The sequence below is a fragment of the Dasypus novemcinctus genome, chromosome 5 (genome assembly GCF_030445035.2).
Source record: "Dasypus novemcinctus isolate mDasNov1 chromosome 5, mDasNov1.1.hap2, whole genome shotgun sequence".
NCBI classification, from domain to species: domain Eukaryota; kingdom Metazoa; phylum Chordata; class Mammalia; order Cingulata; family Dasypodidae; genus Dasypus; species Dasypus novemcinctus.
Genome location: NC_080677.1, coordinates 45,724,536 through 45,747,707, shown reverse-complemented (window position 1 = coordinate 45,747,707; position 23,172 = coordinate 45,724,536). Strand labels below are relative to the sequence as shown.

At 34.6% G+C, this 23,172-nt stretch overlaps 1 pseudogene; it reads right to left on the bottom strand.

Moving 5' to 3' along the window:
* Positions 1–4,295: 4,295 nt before the first annotated feature.
* Positions 4,296–23,172, bottom strand: part of LOC101428454 (bifunctional phosphoribosylaminoimidazole carboxylase/phosphoribosylaminoimidazole succinocarboxamide synthetase-like) — a 35,588-nt pseudogene continuing 16,711 nt past the window's right edge.

Sequence of the window (23,172 nt, the reverse complement as noted above, 5' to 3'; positions counted from 1 at the left end):
TAATTATAGAATTTCTCTAGATTCTCAGAGAGGCAAAGTCACAGGATTTAGTTTGTTTTTGTTTTTGTTTTGAGAATGGAATCTGCCATATTTCGTGTATTTATCTAGGTGGTTCTACAAACATTTAGCTTCTGTTTGATACTAGTGTCAAAACACCCATGTGTGTTTCCAGATCATGCATAGCTAATCATCTAAAATATCTATTCAGAGCTTGTGCCATTGGGAGTTATTGTCCTACGGGAGTGCCTTATTTAGGATGTAATTTTCTAAGGGAAGGGATAATTTTACCAACTTTGTTTTTACATTTATTTTACTCTCCCAATGAACTTGCCTTTCCAAATATTCTCTAAGGATGAGAGAAATTAATAGTAATGAGCTCATTTGGAAAGAAATGGGCTCGTGATCATTTTGGCTTTGTTCACTCTACAGTAATGGCTCCTGCTCGTTTTATTTTAAGGAATTTTGCTTAGGCAAGATGCTGAGTGCAGCAAGGTGGTTTTCACTAAAATAAACTTATTGAATTTTGGTGAGGCTCTGGGACAAAAAGGGAAAGACAATTGCCTATAAAATGTGGAACCGTTATCTTTTGGCAAAGAGGAACAGTAGGTGTATGCAGCTTCTAAGTGATAAACATGTACGTTTCTAACTTCATTTGTACACCTGCCAAATCTCCCCAGCAGCTGTCTTCATTACAGCCATCTGAAAACTAATAGGAAAAGTCCAAAATTTCCCAAATAAAATGCATCATAACTAAACTTTAAAAAGGTTTTTATATCATCAGTTGGGAAGTTTCTGACAGTATGCATAGTAAATTTTAGAGTGTAAAGTTTTTGGAGATTTTTATTACTTTTGTTTTACACAGACATTATGGTTTCAAAAGAAAGCACATTTAATAAATGAAAGTGAAAAAGGCAATGGCGTTTCTTTCATGAAGCAAAGTATCTGCTACTGTGTAGATGCTGGATAGCTGGGCAATCTTGACCTAATCATTTTAAGTAGCTGATCAGTATTACAGTTTCTTATTTTCAAAGCGCAGTTTTGAATGCCTGATTTCCTACTTCCTTTTGGGAAGAAACATGGCAAATACAGAAAGGAGAAAATAGACCCTGTGTTTCTTACAGAGATTCTTTAAGGTGATGATGCTAGCTGAAGTCTGACCAGCTCCAGGAATTTGCTTACCCAATGTAAACATTCTAAAGTAGTCATTTGGAAGCATTTCTACTAGGTCTGACTTGAAATCCTGGATCTGACATTTATTATGTCACTTTGGGGTAATTTGCTTACTCTTTCTGAAGTTACTCATTTATAAAATAGAGATAAGGATTAGCACTCATTGTAAATAGTTGTTATAACTATTAAATAATGTAATGTGGGCAAAGTGCTTAGCACATTACCTGGCATATATTGCTAAAGAAATGCAATTTCTCATCTCACTCATGTAAAAGCTGATGAAAATTCATGAATTGATTTTTAAAATTTAAATTTCTTAATTAGAGAAGTTGTAGGTTTATAGAAAAATCATACAAAAATAAAGTGTTCCCACATACCCCGGTCCCCCATTATGAACATTTGGCAATAGGTGGTATACTTCTTAAAATTGGTGAAAGAATATTATCATTATCATTATACTATTAACTATAGTCTATCGTTTTCAATAGAGTATATTTTTTTCCCAGTATACCACCTTGTTACTAACATCATGCAGTAGTGTGGTATTTTTGCTAAAATTCATGAGAGAACATTTTTTATTTCCATACTATTAATTATAGTCCATCATTTACAATAGGATTCACCGTGTGGTACAGCCCTTATGTTTTATCTTTTAAATATTATTCTAGTGACATCTATATGATCTAAAATTTTCCCTTTTAACCTCTCACATGTAAATTCTGTGCTGTTAATTACATTTACAATGTCATGCTACCATCACTCCCATCCAAACCTTTAAAATCAACCCAAATAGAAATTCTGCACAAATTAAGCATCAGCCCCCATTTCTCTATCTATAACTTACCTCCTGGTAACCTATATTCTAAATTCTAACCCCAGACTTGGTTTATTCTTATTATTTCATATCAGCAAGAAAACATAGTATTTGTTTTATTCTGTCTGGTTTATTTCACTCAACACAGTATCTTCAAGGTTCATCCATACTGTTGCACAAACCAGAACTTCATTCCTTTTCAGTGCTGAATAACATTCTATAATATGTATATATCACATTTTGTTTACCCATTCATCTGTTGATAGACACTTGGATTGCTTCTTTTTCTGGGCAAATATGAATAATGATACTATAAACATTTGTGTGCTAGTACCTGTTTGATCCTTGCTTTCAATTCTTTTGGGTATATACTTATTGCTGGGTCACATGGTAATTCTATACTTGGCTTCCTGAGGAGCTGCCAAACAATCTTACACAGTGACTACACTATTTTACATTCCCATATGCAACGAATGAGTGTTTCTATCTCTCTGCGTCCTCTTTAACACTTGTAATTTTCTATTTCAGTTTTTGATCAAATAGTAGCTATTCTAATGGGTGTGCAATGGTGTCTCATTATGGTTTTGATTTGCATTTTCCTAATTTCTAATGATGTGGAACATATTTTCATGTGTGTTTTTAGCCATTTTTATATGCTTTTTAGTGAAATATCTATTCAAGTCTTTTGCCCATTTTAAAATCAGATTGTCTGTCATTTTATTGTTAAGTTGTAGAATTTCTTCGTATATTCTGGATATTAAACCCTTACTAGATATGTGGTTTCCATATATTTTTTCCCATTAAGTAGGTAGTGTTTTCACTTTCAAAATAAAGTCATTCGATGCACAAAATGTTTTAAGTTTGATGAGATCCTATTTATCTATTTTTCCTTTGTTACTTGTGCTTTCTGTGTAAGCTCAAAGAAACTATTGCCTGAGAAGATTCAATAAATACATCCCTACATTTTCTTTCAAGAGTTTTATAGTCCTGGTTCTTATATTTAGGTCTTTGATCCAACACTGTTTGGCCATAGGTATGAGGATCTATTTTTGAACTTTCAATTTTATTTCATTGGTCTATATGTCAGTTCTTGTGCTAGTACTATGCTGTTTTGACCATTGCAGCTCTGTAGTAAACTTTGAAGTCAGAAAGTACAAGTCCTCCAACTTTGTTCTTTTATTTTTTCAGTATTTTTTGGCTATTTGGTGCCCCTTACCATTCCAAATAAATCCAATAATTGGCTTTTCCTATTCTGTAAATTAGGCTGTTGGAATTTTGATCAGGATTGAGTTGAATCTGTAAATCATTTTGGATAGAATTGACATCTTAATATTTACTCTACCTGTCTACCAACAGGGAATGCCTTTCCATTTATTTAGATACTTGATTTCTTTTAGCAAAGTTTTATAGTTTTCCTTTACATCCTTGGTTAAATTAATTCCTAGATATTTGATTCTTCTCCTTGCTGTTGTAAATGGAATTTTTTTCTTGATTTCAAACTCAGATTGCTTATTACTAGTGTATAAAAACACTAGTAATATTTGCATGCTGCTATTGTTCCCTGCTACTTTGCTGAATCCAGTTATTAAGCCTAACAACTTTGTTATAGTTTTTTTAATGACTTTCTGCATATAGGATCATGCCATGTGTAAATAATAAAGTTTTACTTCTTCCTTTCCAATTTGCATGTGTTTTATTTCTTTCTTTTTTTTTTTCCTTTTTCTTTTGCTTAACTCTCTGTCTAGAACTTCCAGCACACTGTGGAATTGTAGTGATGATATTGGGCATCCTTGTCTTATTCCAGATCTTAGAGGGAAAGCACTCAGTCTTTCACTATTGAGTATGATGTTAGCTATGGGTTTTTAAATATTTTCTCTTTATCATGTTGAGGAGGTTTCCCTCTATTCCTATTTTTGTAAATGCTTTTATCAAGAAAGGATGCTGAATTTTGTCAAATGCCTTTTCTGAGTCAATTGAGATGATCATGTGAATTTTTTTCTCTTTATTTTGTTTATGTAGTGTATTACATTAATTATTTTTCTTATGTTGAATTGCCCTTGAAAATTTGGGATAAAATCCTCTTTAACTTGTTGTATAATTATTTCTGTGTGCCATTGGATACTATTTGCAAGTATTTTGCTGGGGATTTCTCTATATTCATATGAGAAATTGGTCTAATTTTTTTCCATAGTATTTTTTATTCAATAAATTTTATTTGTTTTCTCCAATAGATTTAGAATAATCTATCTTGCTTTTTTCTTCAACTTAACTAGAAATTTGTAGTTTTTCTTCCCAAAATGCTACAATATTCTTATAAACTTCAATCTCTGATTTTCTTGTCAGTCTGCTTCAAGGAAATCTATTTGTTTAATTTCCTTGCTCACAGTTTGGCCCATACCAAATGATTGTTTAAACCACATATCTGAACAGCTAGCTCACTGAGCTGAACCTTCTGAAGAAAGTATTGTCAAACAACCAAGACTACTGGGTATTTGAAGAGAAGACCACACATCCTGAGCTCCCCAGTCTTGTGTGAGGGAAGGACAACTGATAACTGGATATGCAGTGTTACCAGACAATACTAGCTCTAAATCATTCCTTCTGCCTGCTACTGCCACAGACAGTAGGAATACCATTCCCTTTGCTTCATATTTGACTTTAGTCCTCAGAGTTTCATATGGTCTTTTATGGGCAGAGATTACCAAAGTTCACATAGAATGCCAAAATTTACACATGGCTTCTTGATTTTTTCATAGTGACTAAGATCAGAAGTTGGGCCCTCAGTACTACAGTCATGCACTGATTTTCTGATTTCAGAAACAACTTTACTCAGCAACCCACTCAAAAATTTCTTTATCACCTGGAGTCCATCAGGAGTTAGTTTCTTCACATCATGATAAGACTGCTTATCTTTTTGAGGGCTTCAATCTCCTGATGGTCAGAGTCTCCAGGAACCATCATCAATAACATCAACAAGAACAATTTCTTTGGTGGTTACATTAACACTGAATTCAATCTTCATATCAAACAGTACGCAGTTCTGTGGCAACCAAGATTTTTCCAGAACGTTAGAAATTGCCTGTGTAGCATGACACATGATATCCACTTCAGTTTGCTTTTAACTAGTTCAGCCAAGCAAAATTTTGCAGCAATTAGCTGTTTCTGATACCACCGTGGATCAATATCAGCATCATCCTACTTCTTGTGACCACTGAGAAATACAACTGGTAATTTTATTTGAGGTTGCAGCTTTCCCTTCCAGGTGATTCCTTCTAGGAGTATTTCCTGCTGTAGCTGGTCCTTAGACTACAGGAGAACTTTTCCAGGGCTATCTAACAATTCATAGATTTCTTTTGTTTTACCTTCATAGACCTTTTACTAATGATCAGTAGCATTTATAGGTACAGGTTTCCTCATTGCAGAAAAAATTCTTTTCCAATGTTTTGATTTTGTGGTGTTGTTGCTTAATATCATCTGAATCTCTCTGCTGAGTCCTTCCAATCTTAATTCAATTTTTCCTCAGCTATTGCCAAGTGGGCTCGGAGCAACAATAGCACTAGGAATAGAAGCAGGAATGGAAACTCACTTACCCACCTGTAGCATTTTTAACTGGCTTTGGTGGTAGGGTGATGTTGACCCTACTGATGAGTTAGGTAGTGATTCCTCCTCTTCAATTTTTTGGGACAGTTTGAGCAGGATTGGCATTAATTCTTCTAGGAATGTTTGGTAGAATTCATCAGTGAAGTGATCTGGTCCCGGATTTTTTGTTGTTGGGAGGTTTTGATGACTGATTCAATTTCTTTTTTTGTAATTGGTCTGTCGAGTTCTTCTGTTTCTTGAAAAGTCAGAGTAGTTTTTCATGTGATTATAGGAATTTATCTATTTCATCTATATTGTCTAATTTGCTGGCATTCAGTTGTTAATGGTATCTTCTTATGATCTTTTTTATTTCTGTGGGGTCAGTAGTAATGTCCCCCCTCTCATTTCTGATTTTATTTATTTGTGTCTTCTCTCTATTTTCCTTTGTCAGTCTAGCTGTTTGTCAATTTTCTTGTTCTTTTCAATGGGTCAACTTTGGGTTTTGTTAATGTTCTCTATTGTTTTTTTATTCTCAATTTCATTTATTTCTGCTCTGATCTTTGTTATTTCTTTCCTTCCACTTGCTTTGGTGTTTGTTTGCTCTTCTTTTCTAGTTCTTCCAGCTATGCAGTTGGGTCTTTGATTTTAGGTTTCTTCTTCTTTAATGTAAGCATTTAGACTATAAATTGCCCTCTCAGGCTGCCTTGGCTGCATCCTGTAAGTTTTAATAAGTTGTATTCTACTTTTCACTTGTTTCAAGATATTTACTTATTTCCCTTGTAGTTGCTACTTTGACACATAGATTGTTTAAGAGAGTGTTATTATAGTGCCATATATTTGTGTATTTTTTGGCTTTCTGTCTGTTATTGATTTCTAGCTTCATACCATTATGGTCATAGAAGATGCTTTGTATGATTTCAAATGTATATTCTCCTGTTTTGGGGTGCAAAGTTCTGTATATGTCTGTTAGGTATAGTTCATTTATCTTCTTATTCAAGTTCTGTTTCCTTTTTGATCTTCTGTCTAGATGCTATCTATTGATAAGAGTAGTGCATTGAAGTCTCCAACTTTTATTGTATAGGTGTCCATTTCTCCCTTCAGTTTTGCCATTGTTTCCCTCATGTATTTTGGGGCACCATGGTTAGGTGTATAAATATTTATGGTTTTATTTCTTCTTGGTGGATTACCCCTTTTAATACACATAGTGTCCTTTTTTATCTCTTATAATAAATTTTGACTTTAAGTCTATTTTGTCTGATATTAGTATAGCTACTCCAGATCTTTTTTTGTTATCATTTGAATGGAATATCTTTTCCCATCCTTTATTTTTCAACCTATTTGTGTCTTTGCATGTAAGGTGAGTCTCTTATAAACTACATATAATTGAAGCATGCTTCTTTATCCATTTTACCAATCTCTGTCTTTCAATTGGGGAGTTTAATCCATTAACATTCAGTATTATTACTTTAAAGGCAGAACTTATTTCAGATTTTCTCTTCTTTGGTTTTTATATGTGATTTTTTTCCTCTTTTTTACTACATCGCATTCCCTTTTCTGTATATTTGATCTTTTGTGATGTATGTCATGATCCCTTTCTCACATCTGTTCCTGCATTTTAAAAAATACTTTTTTTGGGGTTACCCTGGGGTTTGCATATACACAATCTACACGTGTAAGCTACTAATTTGAAAAGATGCCTACTTAGGTTCAATAGCATACATGTTCTCTGTTGCCTCATCCTTCTTTTTTATCCAACTTTTTCTCTTTATATTTTGTATATCCATTATCAGGAAATAAGTCTTTTTCTTATTTAATTGTATTTGGACTCTTACAGGAATTAAAAAGTAGAGATATATATTGAGGATACAGCACTATTGGGTTTTGCATTTACCCTTCAGTTACATTTACTGAAGATCTTAACTTCTTCACACCATTCCAAGACCCTGTCTCTGTCTTTTCCCTGTAGAATTCCCTTTAGCAATTTCTGTAAAGCAGATCTCTTTTTGACAAACTCTCTCAGTTTCTTTTTATCTGTGATTATTTTAAACTCCCCCTCAGTTTGTTTTTTGGTTTTGTTTTTTTTTTTTTAGGAGGTACTGGGGATTGAACCCAAGACCTCATATGTGAAAAGCAGGTTCTCAACCACTTGAGCTATATCTGCTCCCTCCCTCTCAGTTTTGAAGGATAGTTTTGCCAGAGAAACAATTTTGAAGGCAGTTTTTCTCTTCAGTACCTTAAATACATTTTACCATTGTTTTTTTGCCTCCATGGTTTGTTTCTGATGAGATATTGGTGCTTAGTCTTATTAAGGATCCCTTGTATGTGACAGATTGCTTTTTCTAGCTGCCTTTAGAATTCTCTCTTTATCACTGGCATATGACATTTGGATTAGTATGTGTCTTGGAATAGGTCTATTTGGATTTAACATGTTCAATGTATTTTGCACTTCCTGGATATGTATTTTTATATCTTTTATAAAAGTTGGAACATTTTTAGCCATCATTTCCTCAAATATTCATTCTGCATCTTTTCTCTTCTCTTCTCCTCCTGGGACACTCATGGTGTGTATATTTGTGTGCTTCATGCTGTCACTCAAACCCTAAGACTCTTGAACTTTTTCTATCTTTTCTGCAGACCTTATGTTTTCTACTGTCCTGTCTTATAATTCACTGATTTTTTCTTTTCTTTTGTCTGTTCAAATTGGCTGTTGTATGCCTCCAGCATACTTTTAATCTCCATTGCTTTCACCCCCATAATTTTTATCATTTTTATACTTTCAAATTCTTTATGTTCACACATTGTCCTGTTACAGTAATTCAGCCCCATCCCCACTCTGCTTTCTCATGTGAGGCTTTTCTACCTCTGGTTTCTTCCCTGTTAAGGTATCCTGCCTCAGGTATCCAGATGAGATCAGTCCAGAAAGGTGGGTCAATCCAGAATAGTCAGAGACTGGATTAAGTGTGCATGCATGTTTCCAACAGTTCTGCTGTAGTCCATCTTTCTTTTTTTCCCCGTGGGACCTTTTGTATGCAACATTCCTCAGCAGTTCATTTTCAGTCCTGATTCTCTGTGGACTTGGGACCCTATGCTTGGATATGCATGAGGTTCTAACTGGCTGCTCTGAGTGAGTCTATAGTGTGCATCCATGGCAGGAAGCATCAGGGCTCTGTTGCCTCTGTGTGATTCCCAAGTTGCATGTTCCTGAGCAAGTGTCCAGATGGTGGGTCCAGCAAGAAAATCCCCTACCTGGTCTTGCAGATTACTTTTCTTTTTCTTCAATTCAGTTTTTGTTTAGTCCTTTTCCAGTTCTATCATCATTCAGAGTTCTAATCAAGGTGGATTTTTTTCTTTTATTTGTTAATCCTGAAGGAGACTTTTCCAGGGGATGTCTTGTCACCATATTGATGACATTACTCCATGAATTGATTTTTAATATCTGGGAAGGGTTTTTTTGGGCAAGTTTATGAATGGTCTGAGAAAATGTCTTGGAAGGCTACAAGGCAAGACTGTAGGCATCATTAAAGGGGGCTTTGTGGGAACTCAGGCTTGATTCTTATATAGAGAAAGTGCTAGTCCCCAAAGAGAGAAAGATACAGATGACATTTCTGGCATGTACGTGTGTGTGCATGTATGTATTGTTTATTTTGATTGGGAGAAAGAGAATACAAACACACATGAGCTTATCGTAGACACAAACTTCAAAGTTGTAAGTAAGTACTGCCTCATCATTTATAGTTCAAGGGAGTTGTAAACAACACTTAGATATTGACTCAGGGTCTACTGCACATTGGTGTTGAATGACATAGAGGAATGAGTGTTTGTGATTTAACTTCTTTTTTCCTACCAAATGAGTCAGTAAAACAGTTCTTATTTTTTATTTTTAAAATTGAATGGTCTTTTGGTTTTTGAGGTTGCCTAATAACACTAGAATGTTGGTGGGTTTCAAAAGAAGTAACAAATAAGTTTGAATTTAGTTTTTCTCATTTACAGAGTGAGGATTTTTGATGTTGAAGTTTTGATGGAGTTTGATGTTGAAGCCTTAAGCTGGAACCCCAGGAAGTAAGCACATAGAGGAAAAAGAAGCAAGTCCCTGGAAGAAAGGAAACCTGAATTAGGAGAGAAGCAAGACCCTGGAAGGAAGGAACCTAGGAAGCCTGAACCCTCACAGATGTTGGTAGCCATCTTACTCCAACACGTGAAAATAGACTTTGGTGAGGGAAGTAAACAAATGCTTCATGATCTCATATTTGTAATCTCCTACCCCAAGTAAATACCCTTTACAAAAACTAACCAGTTTCTGGTATTTTGCATCAGCACTCCTTTGGCTGACTAATACATGACCTAAGTATGACAATAGAGAAATATAAGGATTTGCCATACTTTGGTTTTGAGTTAGACATTTAAAACACTGATAGGAAGGCGGATACTAAGTATTTCTTTTAAAAAATATGTTAATAATGACACCTTTAACTTGTCTGTGCTGTATTTTATTTTATTTATTTATTTATTAATATTTTATTAATTTTTAAAAAAAGACTTTATTTATTTCTCCCTCCCTCCCTCGTTGTCTGCTCTTTGTGTCCATTTGCTGTGCATTCTGTATCTTCTGGTCTTCTCTTTAGGCAGCACTGGGAACTGATTCTGGGACCTTCTGGAGTGATAGAGAAGTGCTCAATCTCCTGTGCCACCTCAGCCATGTCTCTTATTATCTCTCCTCTGTGTCTCTTATTGTTGCATCATCTTGCTGCACAAGCTCTCCTCTTGGGCCAGTTTGCTGTGAAAGCCAGCACTCCTGCACAGGCCAGCACTTTATGTGGGCCAGTTCTCTGCTCAGGCTAGCTTCCCATGTGGGCCAGCTTGCCTTCACCAGGAGACCCCAGGAATCAAACCCTGGACCTCCCATATGGTAGATGGGAGCTCAATCGTTTGAGCCACATCCGCTTTCCATGGTGTATATATTTTTGAAAGAGTTTTAGCATTTCACAAACCTTCATTCCTAAGACACAACAAAGGAGAAGGCCAAAGTTGTCCACCAGAATTCTGAGCCTTTATTCCAAATTTAGTGCAATCTAGCTTAGTAACTTTGGGAAAGTGAAAATATTTGAACTGCTCTTTTCTTAATCATTTAAATAAAAATGTGGCCTAGATCTTCTGTTAGATCACTTCAAATCCTAAAAATTATTTCAAGGTCATTTAAGTCAAAACAAACGAACAAAACCATTTGAATGGCTTTTTTTGGTCTAAAGACATCACCACAACAAAGTAGCAAATATTTCTCACTACTTGAATTTTTACCAACCTGATGAAATGGATAGTTAAAATTATTCACAAGCTATTATTATAAGAAATATTCAATTAAATATTTATTTATTCTTTCAAGGATTGCAGACTGGTTATATACATTTTAACTAAAAATGAATATTAATTTAAATTCTCATACATTTCAGATGTTACTGTTGAATGATAAATATCAATAGAATTCTTTCTGAATCAATCCATATTCTTTTCATGTTCTAATCCATTTTGCTCATATTAAATGTAACATTTTTCTTATATGAATTGCATGTAGTAATAAAATTATAGTATCTCTCGTTATAACACAAATAAAAAGTGTTTCACACAATTCCTCCATTTTATCTCCCACACATTCTCAGACAATGTCCCATTCTGACCCTACCTGCTGCCCTCCTCATCTCCTTCCAGAGAGCCACCCTCCCAAAAAAGTGTTCTATAATCAATTCATATTGCATATTTAATTTTTCCTTCCACCCCTTGTCAGGAGAATGCTTCAAGCTGACATTATAAGAGGTATAAGATGACTTTTGTTTAAAATTAGAGGGCAAGTGGAGTGGTTTCAGATTTAGGTAATACGGGGGAAACATTAGCAAATGAAATAAACATGATTTGGGGCTTTCTAGCACTTAAAGGCATCGTTCACTTTGAACTCTTAATTATTTATGACACAGAAGGAGACACTTGGTAAATAACAGGAAAAGCTCAGAAATCAAACACAGATTGTGGTATTTGCTAACTTTAACTCAAGCCTGGTGATAATTTATTTACTCTGAATTACTTCCCGAAGAATAGTTACATTCGAGGGAAAAATAAATGAGACCATTAGCAAATGACTAACAAAACTTCACAAGGAAAAAAAAATAACCCTTCTGATTTGATATTAAAGCAAATTCTGTAAAGTAACCATAATCTGAAAATATTCTTTCTAAGAACAGAATGCTTAATAGACAGTCTTATTTCAGTATAAATTAATAGGTTTTATGAAATGTAATATATCTCTTTCAGAGCCTTAAATAAACAAATATTCACAGGAAAGTTTTATATAAATTGTTATATATATTTATATATGAGTATATAAAGATATATGTATGCATATGTGCATATGTATATATGTAAAAAAACCTTTAGATATATGTATGTTTAGATATGTATGTTCATATATATATAAATGTTAAAATACAGTTAGAATGCCTTCAAAAGTTGCCTTAAAAGAAGCACTCCATAATATTTATTATTCAAGTATTCTTTCATTTGTTCAAAGTTTGAGAAAGCTACTGACTCTTTAATAACAAAAACACCTCAAATGTTATACAAAATACTATGAATTAGAATCTACCTATTCCAAATCACATTAGAATTTACAAGAAAATTGTACTCTTGAATTGTCTCTTTCATTTGATGCTTTTCAATCTCCTCTGTGATATGCCAATCATTATCCTGTACTTTTATTTTCTTTTAGAACTTCTCAAAAGTTTACCTACTTCTCATTTAAATGGGTTTCTCTTGTGGATTTTACTTCAGATGCTTTGGGCTTGATTCTCAAAGATTTGGCTGGTCTTCTTTTTCTAGGAAGTAAATAGTCATAATGATAATTCCTTCTCTTAAATTCAGTAATGAAACCTTTCACTGACATCTGCTTTTGATGACATCTGGCTTATTTGTTATTTAACAGACATTTATTTTTTTTCTAAGGTAGAAGTCAGAATTATTTTCTCCTGGAATTTTTCTTAAAATTTCACTAAGTTTAACTTTATGAAATTCATTATTCATTATTTATACTGCTCAAGTTCATGGCAAACTCACTTTTAAATGTAAACAAATCATTCATTTCATTTTCCAGGTGGTGCAGTCCAAATAAAATAATAATGATTCCTTTACCTCTTCTCTCATATATCATTGCACACTTGTTTTGTTTCTTCTTTTCCTTCTTTTCCCCCTCCTTTGTATATAAATTATCAGATTGAAAATATTCCCCACTAATCTGGATTACATTTTTGATTATTTGATTTCTGAGACAATATGATCTGTTTCATGGGAAACATTAAGCATTTTTGGTAGAATGCAACTTATAGTTAGTATTGGCAGGGAGACTGAAAGAAGATGAGAAACATTGAAGGAAGGCAAGTTTTACTGAATTTGCAACTTTGCTCAAGACAGTACTGTATAAAAGGGTGATTGGTAAAGCAGGATTTATTTATGTATTTATTTATTTATTCCCCAAGACAAGCTGCAGATAAAGAAACACATAGATTCTAGAATGTGAAGGGCAAAAAACTGAGGAGGGTAAGAAACCTGCAATCTTTTGTGACTTCCTCAATACTGATTACCTGAGCGTTTTGCTCTTTCTCACTGGTCACAGGAGATAAGAAAGACAGAACTGGTATATTTCATACAGACTGGCCAGAAAGCTCCACTTCTGCTCCTGAGATGTAAGGGTAAAGAAACCAGAATAGAAGAAACGGTTTCAAAAAGGCCTACTGGCGACGAAAGGAAACCAGTCTCCTAAAATAAAATGCAGCTGAGGAAAGTTAGTCTAAGCTGATATTTTGGTTTAAGACAAAGGCCTAAGGAGTAATGAAGGAGAGTTAGTATGAGCATGACTTTCATTTTTGAATGAGGAAGCCCATCTAGCAGAGCAAACACTGCATAGTGTTACTGTCAGGGACAATGTCCAAGCAAAACTAACGGTTGAAGACTGACATTGGAGATGATTTTTAACCCTAATTCAAAATTGTTAAGTTGCTATAAGAAAAAGTGAGTGACTATATTACAAAATATTCATAAGGTATTAACTCTTAAATGTTGAACTAAGGAAACTGCTTTTATTGTTAAAACTTTTCAAATCAGCTATTTTAATAATTTTGGTTTTTTATTAAAATGGAGGAAGAAAAGTATGCTCTTCTCTATCTAAAATCAAATGATATTAAAACTTTAGTTTTACTTTTTCAAACGAGTGTGGCTAGATAACATTATTATTGTCCAGTTGTAGACTTTCTAAACCAAAATATATATAACAAAAACTTGAAGGAATCTGGATCATTGGTAAACTTAAAAAATAACAAACAATATCTCAATGCTTAATTTAAGGGTGTGAATTATTTTTTTAAGTGCTTTTGTTATTTTTTAGTTATTTCAGTTTTAACTTTCAAAGACTTAGGAAGATTTTTAAAAATTATTTTATCTGAGAAATATATTACCATTTTCAACCTCTGTAAAACCCCATTCCTCGATTATCCCCATTATCAACATGTATTATTTATTCAGGGAAGGGAATTAATTTTAATATTTGTCTAATAAAACATAATTATGTAAATTGTCTCTAAAATTAATCAGTGCTCTCTAAAACCAAATATTTTGGAAATAATTTCTTTTTTATCACTCATATAATTTTCTTTTATTGGATAATTCAGATTTGACTATACTTATTTTTATTTTAAAAGTCTCAGAGTAATGTTTGGCTAATTTGAACTATTTCTGGAGATAGGAGTGGTTCTAGAGTATGTGGATGTATTGCAAAAAGGTGGCCAAATAATTTAAGCTGTTCAGACATAAATTAAAAAAAAAAAAAAAGCTTAGTGTGGGGATCTTCCAGCTCTAATTATATTTGTTATTCTAAAATGTACTAATGGGACTAATTTAGAAAAATTAAAATATGAGAGAAAATAAATAATTTTGTCCATGAAAAAATACCAGAGAGTGAGGATAATATTCAGATGTTTGAACTACACATCCTCAAGACTTTGGAAAGTAGTACATAATTTAAAAATCAAAGCAAGATAATATTTTTTAAAGATTTTTTTCACATTTGTATAAGTCAAATTCTTAAGTAACTCTAAAATAAAACTGGTTTTTCCAGTAATTTAATAATAGCTAAAAAATTAGATGCCATTATGTTTTTCAAAGCATATATTTATGAGAAACCAATGGAAAACTGAAGTTTACGAAGGCCTGTTGCTTTGATGATATTGCTTTCTATTTTCAAATGCATATTTTCCCTTTTCTCAAGTTGATAGGGGCTTTCAGTTTAGAATGCTTTATAAACTAGGAGAAGTAAATACAATCCAACATAAGATCAAAAAATCTAAGAATTCATTCTTGAATTTACAGATTTCATAGTTCTGAAATGTTAATACCATATTTTTGGCAGCAAAAATAAAACCAAAGGATCATTTATTTAAAACAAAGGGATCATTTAGAAATCTTCATTTACATATTTATTAAGCAACAAAATATTTTGAACTGATCTTTCAGCTGCATGAATAAAAGGGAACCTGTATTTCTGCCTGTGTGTTTTTTCTTACATAAAAAGGCAAAAGTGATATAAAGTAAAAGCTGAATGAGGAATTTTCAATAATACTTTTAAATCTCCTCCCATAATATTTCAGTGTCTTAAAATTAATATGGATTATATATAATTGAGGTCTTTTCCATTCTTCAATTAGATTTATTATGCCAAATTGCATGTGAGGTGGTAATGTGTGTAAATAAGTGAGTTAAACAAAACTGATGTCTTCTCTAAAACTGTCTCTAAAAGGTAGACTACACATATTGAGAGCAAGAAAAAATATAGCTATGATATAACAACTTTAAAAGAAATGCCAGATATTTAGAACTACATATGTTAAGGTAATCCAAAATATTACAAGCCAAAACCCAACTAATTCTTCATGGATGTGAAAATAGAGCTCACAGCATGTAGTTAGTAGAGAGCACAGAAAATGTTACAAATATCTATAAACATTTGGAAAATATGATTTAGCCCATCTGCAGTTCTTTATAGATGCTAAGTGTTTTAAACTCCTATTTTATCCATTATTCCTTGCACTGATTCCATTATAAGTCACAATTTGTTTCATGACTGAATATAGTGAGTCAAGCTGTGAATGCATCTTTAAGTTCTTTATTAAACAACTAGATAATGAAAGACTTGCATTTTCTAAGACTGAAAGAACAAAAGAAGATAAAGGAAATAAGAATGTCAAAGACTTGGAATTCCTTGGAGAGCTCTAAGTTGTGCTGGAACAATCTTCTAGGTCAGCTAAATTAATCCAGCGCCTTTTTGTTGTTGGTGTCAATGTGGTAATTGAGGTCTTTACTTCACTACCACAGACCTATCTTGACTATGGGTTGTGGTTTAATAAGATGTCATTATGTTTTTATAATAGTCTTATCCTTTCCTTACCTACTAAAAATAGCTTATTTTAATGAAAAGGAGTTAAGACATATTATCATAAAGAATTTTAAGGTCATTCTCATATATATGAAAAAATAATTATTCACTTCATTTCATATATACTTTTCCTAGTATATATTATTACTATATTGGTAATTATTATTACAAAGTTACTTGTAACACCTTACAATGAATCCTATTGTATCCTTTATTCATTTATTAAATATCTGTTGCATATTCACTAAGAGTAAGTGTTAATTTTTGAATAAAATAATAAGCAAATATAGACAATTTCTGTTATCTTCATGAATATTACATCCTTTTGAGAGACATATTTTAAAAAGATATGCAAAGGAATGTAAGATTGCAATAGTGATAGGTACCATGAAATTGAGATATATATTACTATGGGAATATATATTAGTTAATTCTCTTTTTTTAAGAGGTAACAGGGATTGAACCTGGGACCTCATACATACAAAGCATTTGCTCAAACACTGAGATACACATGCTCTGCTATATTAGTTTTGCTGGGAATTGTCTGTTGGTTCTTACTCCACACCTGCTCTTTTCTGTACCTCCAGGGCTAGAAGGCTGAAAACTACATTTCTTAAACAACTTTGTCATCTGACTTCCTCACTAATGGTAGTCAATTTCAGGAGACTCCACTGCAAAAAAGAAAACAGAAGACTTTTCTTTCCTGCTTTTGGTTTGTGACATGACTGGCAGTGAAATCATAGCAGCAAACAGTTGAGGCTGATAGCATAAGACTAGTAGATTCCTGCCACGGCAGTAGGGATTTTAGCAATACCAGTGTGAATATGGGCTCCTAAGTTACTGCTCAGTGGTGGCATTGTTTCCAACAGCTGCAATTGCAATGGAAGTACTTCCAACAGTTTAGCAACAGGAAGACCAGGGAAAGTTGTGAGAAAGTGATATTTCAGCTCTCAGAAAGTTTAGGTTGTTCATCCTGCCTAAAACATTCTTCTTACCTCTTTATCAGAAAGCTTGTACAAATCAGCTCTGTAGGTAGATATATTTTAGAGATCGAAAGATGACCCATATGGCTGGAGAATAGGAAGCAAGGGGAAGGAGTAGTAAGAGATAAGATTGGGGAGGAGTCTAGAATAGAATATGTAGAGAATTTTAAGAATTTTCTGAAAGTATAGGGGAGGCCATCAAAGGATTTTCATTTCAAAATTATTAGTAATTTAACTTTCCTGTCAAATGATTGCTACACACTATATGGGAAATTTTGTTTTCGATTACTTAAAATGGAGTCCTCATTCTTTGGGAAAAGGACAGGATTATGTTTGTCCAATTGATCAAAAAACGATGGTAGCAATAACAATAATCATCTTAGTATCATGAATAATAGCTCCTGTTTTAGAGAATTTGTTCTATAGTCGATACTGTTATAAGCGTTTAATGTTTATTAGCTAATTCTCATAGCAACTTTGGTGGAAAAGTCTTATTTTTTTCCATTTTATAAATGAAGAAACTGGCCTTTTTCTCAAGCAACTTGCTAGAAGTCAGACTGCTAATATTGTAGAGTATCATCCCATTTCTTTCATTTCTGTTTTTTGAACCACTTTCTAAAAAAAAAAAAAGAGGAATTTCAATCATTAATATTTTGACTAAAAATAAGCTCTTTTTCCTCTTCTAATTATATCATATTTTTCAAGATATTTAATTCCCAAATATATTTGTGTACTGGTTAAATATTGGGTGACTTGATTAGAAAAGAGGAGCATTGTCCTCACACTGCTAAAAATATGATATATATAAGTTTATTGCAATGTCAACAGTGCCATCTTCACTAATTTAGTTTCCAGTTTTTGGATACACAGAAAATCTAAATTTCCTAACCTCCTTTACAGTTGGGTTAGGGCCATTTATCCCCGCCCCCGGTTGTCTGTTGTCTGTGTCTATTTGCTGGGTCCGCTTCTATTGTTGTCAGTGGCACAGGAATGTGTGTTTCTTTTTGTCGCGTAATCTTGTTGTGTCAGCTCTCTATGTGTGTGGCACTATTCCTGGGCAGGCTGCACTTTCTTTCACGCTGGGCAGCCCTCCTTATGGGGCGCACTCCTTGTGCGTGGGGCTCCCCTACGCGGGGGACACCCCTGTGTGGCAGGGCACTCCTTGCATGCATCAGCACTGCACATGGGTGAAGGAGGCCCGGGGTTTGAACTGCAGACCTCCCATGTGGTAGACAGATGCCCTAACCATTGGGCCAAGTCCGCCGCCGACTGTTAGCATATGTGATACAAGCCTCTTAAATGCCCAGTTGTAAACCTCTGTGGTGCTTCCTCATTCTCATCCACATTTCTGCAGTAACCTCAGAGGTCACCTTCTTAATTTGATGATAACACATCATTCAATCAATGAATGAAAAATAGAGCCCTTCCTCCCCTTGTTAAACCACTGAGATTTAGGGACTTTTAAAATATTATCTCAAGTTAATTACTTTGGCTCATGCCAATGTCTTGAAGAAAACTAAACTTTTGTTATTTTAGGGTGCTTTTTAAATTCTTTGGAAAGACCCTTTCTAACTACAATGGCTGACAGTCTAGTCTCAGTTCTAGAGCCACTCTATTGTTGAAGCAACAGAGTCCTCAAACTTACTTTACCTTCTAAGAACTTCTCCTCCTCTGCTTTAAATCAGGAAAGTTTCTGCTATTTCTGTGCTTGAGAGATTTTGATGTATTCAATATCTTATCTATTTCCAATATGCTTTCTCTAGTCTCCTTTTATTCTGAATCATATCTTAATTCAAGTCTTGGTGATCATAGTTTCATCCTCTAGAAGGTTATTCATTTGTCTCGTCTCATCAACAAGTATTTCTTTCCCATTTAATTGGGAGGAAATTTTATTTTCTCTTAATAAAGAGAAAAAACACCAGCTGCTCAAGGACTTCTCAGATATAGGAGGCAAGGAGAATGGTAGCATATGAGGGAGCAAAAGAATGATAGAGGGACATGATAGCTCATTGAGGGCTTTGCTTATGAGTTAAGTCATTTAGATTTTGTATTAGGTGATGGGAAACTGTGAAGAATTTCAAACAAGGAAATGGTAAAATAATGTTTATATTTTAGAATACTCTCATATTTTATGTTTGGATCAATTGATGGCAGAACAAAAAATTAAAAGCAGCAAAGTCAGTTTGGTAATTACTGAAAAAGTTCAAGAAGAGATAAGAACCAAAAATCAGGCATATAGTGGGATGGGAGTAGAAGAAGAATGAAAAGATATGAAATAAATGGAATAAAAAGGACTTGGTGACTGATTAGGTATGACAGGTAAGGAAGAGAAGAGTTGGCATCTCTGGATCAGCTGAAAGGAAGGGAGAGGCTTCCATTAAGTGAGAAAGAAAAATAGATTGGAGAGTATGTTTTTCGGTTTGAGTGTGGATGAGTCAAGTTTTGGACATGTTGAGTCTGTGATATTCATGGAATTCCCAAGTAGAGATATTAGTAGGTAGGTGGATACAGGTCTGCAGCTTAGAAATGAGATCCAGCTGTTGGTAAAGATCTGAATGTAATGGGTGTTTTCCCCAAGGTGAATTCCAAAGTTCTGATTGCATAAGCCGGAAGCTTGGGGGGAATAATTTAACTGACCTATTGCAAACTGAAATTTCATTTAAATATTTGTTCCATCTTAAACATGTCTATGGAGCTCAGTTAGCTTTTGCATAGAGTTCCTTTTTCTCTATAACTTAGGCAAATTTAGTGACCAAGAAATCACCTTATGCTCTGGCACATTGTTCTCTACCCTAAATTGAGAAGCATGCATGTAATGAATAGTGAAAAGTGCTTTGGAGAAGAGTCAGGCCTGTATTTAATTCCATGAGATTAAGTTTATTCTTTGAAACTCATTATCCTAGCTCCTGTAATAGAAAACAGTAACAACATCATATAATGTAAATAATTCATCTAACTCATTGATTTTTAATCCCTTTCCCTTTTGTGTATAGTAGTAGAAGTCCTGGAGAGTCAATGAAATTGATTAGGAACACTGAGTAGACTAAGTAGAGAGCTAAGGGTGAAACAAATATTGCAACCCAAATAAACAATGACAGCTATTAGTTCTGTTACAAAATATGAAAGCTATAATGGTGTCACAAAAACATTTGCAAGCTTCTCCAATATAATGCAGTCCCATGACAATTTTTATTTAAAACTGTTAGATATTGCCATTTTAATGGATTAAAAAATGGTTCAGTATTCACATCAGGTAGAATATAGCCTACATGAAGTCAGTGGATATCCACAGATGTTTCCTGAAATCATAGGCATTTAATAAACATTTGCTAAATTTGTGAAAGGAATCAACAAGAGAAAAACCACATTTCTGTTTCATCAGGATTTCAGCACATTTAATATCAGTTGAAACAATTCAAAGCAATGATGATCCTGACTTCCTTAGCAGTGACTGAAGGTGATAAGATAGTAGTAAATCTTACCATAATTGATGTTTTCTGGATGAAAAATGTCCTTTAAAAAAAGGTGGTCAGAACTAGAGCCGCTGGGAAGAATGCTATTTATCACAAGTGTATTAGCATATTTGTTTGCCCCAGAATTTTTTAAATTAAAAGATTTCGTATCAAAATCTTAATTTGCTATTTCTTTTTAAAGTGGAAGACATGGCAATGCCACTCTAACTTTCTTCTTTGGCAGTGATCTGCTGCCCTGAGTAATTACCACCTCTTATGAACAAGATGCGTGTGTCTACTTATGCAGTTTTACGCAGTGGCCTTCATCTTATGTTATCATCCTGGCCTCTATCCACTTGATTGACAACTTGTCCTTCAACCTTTGATATATAGGTCTCTTTAAAAAGGCAACAGGCTTAGGTAGGATATTTATACTGTCTTTGTTTGGGTTCTCTCTAAAGCAGAGCCTGAGACAAGGACTTGGGTGCTTGTGGTTTATTTGGAAGGTAACACCAGGAACAAAAATAAGGGAAGAGTGAGACAGGGATGAAAGGCAAAACAACGAAAGCTACATCTACGAGTGGGATTTTGCTGTAGAGAAACAGTGTGGACCCCACCCTGACTTGTTAGACCCAAAAGAACAGGGAGGCTGGGACATTTGTCTATGGATTCTCATTCCCATTGGTTGAGGGTTGAGCGAGGTTATATTATATTTCTTCAATGCAGTGTTGAGTCTAGGCATATCCTAACATGCTTTCTTCTTTCCTGGGGACTGTTCTCAGACAGAATAGTGGTCAGTGTGCAGGACATCTCGATTGCTGCAGGTATATAGCAGGTGGGGTCTGGGGGATATAACCCTCTTACAACTGCCCATGTTAGAGAATTGCCAATCATCTTTTTATTAAAACTTTGCATATGCAGTAATAATTATTTTTGCATTCCAATTTTAACACTATTTCTTCTTTGTTCTTAACATACATTGGCTAGAATATAAGGAGATTAATGCCCTAAAGGAAGAAATATATTATTTTATATGACTGGAATTTTGGACTAATTCTTAGATCCTAATAATAGACTTACCCACTGCTATCTTTTATTATACTGAAAATACTACTGAATTGGTTGATTAATTTCTCCCTTTTGCTTGGATGACAAAAGAGTTTCTAAGAGCTACGTAACACTTCCTCACAATAGTGAAGGCTTTGGAATAGGAAAAGGACCCAAATTAAGGAAATGCTAAATTTTTATCTGGGTGGCAACCTTCTTTTGACTAAGGAAATTCTGATTCTCTGAACAAGTCAAGAGATTTAGAAAGTCCATTTACACATTCAACTGCTTGCCAAGTACTCTTATTTTTCTATCCAAATACTTAGTGATTTATAATCTAAATTCCTTAGCATTTGCCAAGCACCCTCTTCTCCAAAAGCTTTGAAATGGGCCAGCAATCCAAATGCACAATCAAGCAGCTGACCTTCATGGAAGGGCATCTTCTTTAGTTGGTTCTATTCAAGTATTGCTACAGCTGAAGCTGAACTTGTGACATGGATGTACAGGAAAATATGGGGCAGATGTAACATAAACAATTTAATTTAAGACGAGTATTCTAAACCTCTCATTTATATTCTCACCTTTCATTATTTTCTCTGAACATACAGACAAAAGTATGTCATATAATATTATATATTTGCAGGCTCAGGGGGTTACGACATGGATATTTTTGGGGGTAGGGAGGGTGGCGTTATTCTACCTACCACACTTTCAAAGTTTCTTGAAGAATTGAAGGCAGCTGTCCATGCCCTGAACCCACCAGGCATGCAGACTCTGAACCATGCCAATGGTAGCTACTGTGATTGGAAGAGTACTATACAAGTTTAATCAATAAACAGAAAAGTTGGAGATGTTGAATATTGCATACATGAAAGGGACAAGAGATGAGAGGACATCAGCATGGGGAGTAACTTTATTCAGACAAAATTGATAAGGATAGTGGGAAATACTTGTTTTGTGGTGATGGTAGTTAATTTAAATTTACAAATTTAGACTATTTTTACTTTCATGAAATTTCTTCTAAAAGAAGTAATGTATTTTAATGTAAGTTAGTAGCATTTTGGTGGCTGTCTGTTATTTATCCATTCAAAGATTATTGAATATCCAATATGGAATATTGGAATATAGAAATAAATAGGAGGACTTCCGGCAAGATGGTGGCTGAGTGAGCTTGCCTTACCGTCTCTCCTGGGAAGAGGCAGCTGGACACCGCTGGAGGTTCTCCGGGACCAGGCTTTTTCAGGATTTTTTCAGGGCAGGAAGTGTCTGGACATCGATTTGGTGGGAAGGTAACGGAAAGGACTGGTCTATAAGATATAATTTGGGACTTTCCAGGAGGGGGAGGCAAGATGGCGGCTGAGTGAACTTCCCGGTTACTAGCTCCTGGAGGGAATCGGCTGGGAGGCGTCGGAGACTCCTTGGGACCGGGCTGTTTCGGGATTTTTCCTGGTCCCAAGGTGTTCAGACATCGATTTGGAGGGAAGGTAACAGAGAGGATCCATCCGTGAAATATACACGGAGAACCCAGCTACGTGTGGAGGATTCCCTCCTTGGGTAGGCAGAGCCGAGGCAGCTAGCACCATGCCGAGCCCCGGCGGGCGGCGGCCAGGGTAGCCTAGCTGGGCCGCGGCGGGAGGCGGGCAGGGGAGCCGAGCCGCGCTG